This window comes from Triticum urartu, chromosome 5A (genome assembly GCF_056163025.1).
Source record: "Triticum urartu cultivar PI428250 chromosome 5A, HENAU_Tu73, whole genome shotgun sequence".
In the NCBI taxonomy this organism is placed as follows: Eukaryota; Viridiplantae; Streptophyta; class Magnoliopsida; order Poales; family Poaceae; genus Triticum; species Triticum urartu.
This window is the reverse complement of record NC_141877.1, coordinates 439,231,868-439,234,874: the sequence shown is the minus strand read 5'-3', so window position 1 is coordinate 439,234,874 and position 3,007 is coordinate 439,231,868. Positions and strand designations below refer to the sequence as shown.

Genomic DNA, 3,007 nt, shown 5'->3' with positions numbered 1-3,007 from the left:
CGGGTGGCGCTTGGAGATGCCCTCAATCAATGAGGAGGTGCGGGAGTTCATTCTCCTCTTTGGGAAAAACCATCGTGTAGCTTAGGTGGTGTTTGGTTCTCTAGTCCTAGAACTTTTTCTAGTCCCAACTAAAAAGTCCTTAATCCCTAAAAAGTCACTCCTTGTTTGTTTTCAGAGACTAAAAAGTTCCTAGTCCCTTGCTAGAGGTTATTAAATGACCATGTTGCCTCGAGTATATAGAAAAATAACAATCAAACAACCCCATGGGGTGGCGGGCCAATGGGTGCACGGAGGGGCATTGTTGTTAAAGTCCCAAAAAGTTCCAAAAAGACTCTCATTGAGAGTCTTCATTTAGTCTCAAATGCCTAATTTAGTCTCTAAAAAGTCTCTCTCATTTGATAAAAAAGTCTTTAAAAGAGATTTTTTCTAGTCCCTACACAAAAGAATTCCTGAAAACAAACACCCCCATTAGTTGTTGCCGTGTTAATAGCCAGAACAAAAACATTGGTCATTTATTAGCATTTCTTTCTTCCGTAAACTAATATAAGAATGTTTATTAAAATAGTGATCTAAACGCTCTTATATTAGGAATACTAGCTAGTAAAACTTATTACAACTTCCCTTGAGGCACATGCTGTCGTTTGATGCATGCGTGCGCTACACATCTGCTTTGATACATATATACGGACGTCGGTCGCATGCCGCGCCCGCGTGCATCAGCACTGCGCCGGAGCGAACGACAGGGTCTCCGCCTCCAAATCGTAGAGCACGCGCATGTCCTGCTGCACGAAGTTGCCGATGGTGGAGCCCGAGTCCCCGGAGTCGGCCAGGAGGATGCACAGGCTCCCCCTCCTCGGGTCGTCCAGCACGTAGTTCCGGCGCGGCAGCTCGAGGTCCGCGCCCTGGAAGTGGAACACCATCCTCGGCACCGCCACCACCGCCCTCGCGGCCGACGCGCGCCTCCCCCCGCCCGCGGCCATCGGCGTCGCGAAGCAGACGCCGTCGTCCGGGCTGCTGCTGTTCGCGAACGGCAGCCTCAGCTGCGCGCGGAACGCCCTCAGCACCTCCGCGAGCACCGCCGCCGGGAACAGCGTGAGCGCCGTGCCGGAGTCGACGATCACCCCTCCGGAGCCGTCGGGCCTCAGGGAGAACGCCGAGAGCGGTATCCGCAGCCGCCGAGCGCCGACCGTCACGCCGGTGAACGGTACGTAGTAGAAGGTCGGGTTCTGGCGGCTCTGCAGCAGCCTCGTGGTCTGGACTGCGCCGGTGGCGGCGTCGTCGGCGTCGAAGACGCCGTCGGAGAGGGACCCGAACAGGAGCGTGCTCTTCCTGGTGCTCGTGTAGGGCGTGAGGCAGTAGGAGAAGCGCCGGATGGACATCTGGGACACGAGCGAGAGCGGGTCCCGGCCGAAGCCGACGATGCCGGAGCCGTTGTTCAGGCTGCCGACGTTCATGGTGCCGCAGCCGAACCCGAGCGGCACGCTGAGCTTCTCCCCGGACGACGACGCGAAGGTGAAGTGGTCGGTGGCGTAGACGCCCAGCGTGGTCGTCCCGTCGCCGTAGTTGTAGCGGTAGGTGCAGGTGTCGGGCCTCTGGCAGCTGTGGTGCAGGATGTCGCTGCAGAGCTGGCCGGAGCAGCGCATGGGAACGTACGACGACGACGCGGCCGGGGCGAAGAGCGGGTCCGGCTGCGCGAGGCAGCTCGCGCACGGCGCGCACTGCGTCCAGATGAGGTCGCTGCCGGTGTCCAGCAGCGCCGACACGGGCTGCGGCGGCGTGCCGATGGCGAGGTCGATGAGGTACTCGAGGTCGCCGGACGGGCGGACCGGCACGCCAGGCTGCTCCTGCTGCGCGCTCTTGCCGGCGACACGGCCGCTGCCGCTCCTCGCCACGGAGAGCGCCGCTGCCCTCGCCTTGCTGCGCTGCATGGCGCGCCTGATCAGCTCGCGCCTGGACATCTGCTTCCCGGCGTCCACGTGGGTCAGGCGGACGCGGACGTCCCCGGCGAAGGCCTCGGCCGTGTCCGGCGGCGTCGAGGCGTACAGCGACGCGGCGAGGAGCAACGGCAGTGCCAGCGCCACCAATGCCTGCTTCATGCCGCCCTCCGCGATCAAGCCAGCTCCCGAACGAATTGGAATATCTAGTTCGCGCGGCAAGGCGTCGCATATATATCCATCCATCCACGCACGAACGATTTATTCCTTCCTGCACCGCCCGGACGCAAGCACGCAAGGAAAGCAACCTTGCGAGGGCCAAGACGATGATGGTCCGGGCGGCTTTAGAAAATTCTCTTGTCAATGGTGGACGAAGCACCAAAGTCGGGGAATGCTCTTGGCCCCGGGCCGGGCATCACCGGTCGATCGCTCGGTGTGTGGAGGTGGAGCCGAGCGAGGGAGAGAGTTTGGCGACCTGCACCTCATCGACCGCAGGCACCACTAAGATAACGACTAAATTCTTGATATGATCACCGAACTTAGATGGGAACTCCGTATAGATAAGGTATGCCGGTGAGAAATGCTCGGGCCCTAGCAATGCGCGCCGCCGGATTCCTGCAAGAAGAGATCAGATATTCGATGTCCGGATCTAATTCGAACCTAATCTAAAACTAGTCACAGTGAAGAGTAACTTATACTACTAGTAACATACCTTTTCCATCCCAAAATAAGTGTCTTGAGTTTTTATTAGTTTTAATACAAAGTTGTACTCCCTCTGTAAAGAAATATAAAAGCGTTTAGATAAATAAAGTAGTGATTTATACGCTCTTATATTAGTTTATAAATGGAGTACTAGACTCGAGACACTTATTTTGAGACAGAAAAAATACATGTTTTGCTAGACTATGTTACTACCTTCGTAGTGAATAGTGAAAAAATAAAAATAAAAATGAGACCAACCCAAGGGCTTAGCTTTGTTGGCCTTTTCTTTTATAGGAGAAACACAGCGAGCGCCGTGTGTTAGAGCCGAGGCTCGAACCCGGACAGGCTGGCAGCTATCCCAGCTGCCCAGC

At 56.4% G+C, this 3,007-nt stretch overlaps 1 pseudogene; it reads right to left on the bottom strand.

The window, feature by feature from the left end:
• Positions 1 to 452: 452 nt before the first annotated feature.
• LOC147971802 (aspartic proteinase nepenthesin-1 pseudogene) lies at positions 453 to 2,671 on the bottom strand (annotated as a pseudogene).
• Between the last annotated feature and the right edge of the window lie 336 nt (positions 2,672 to 3,007).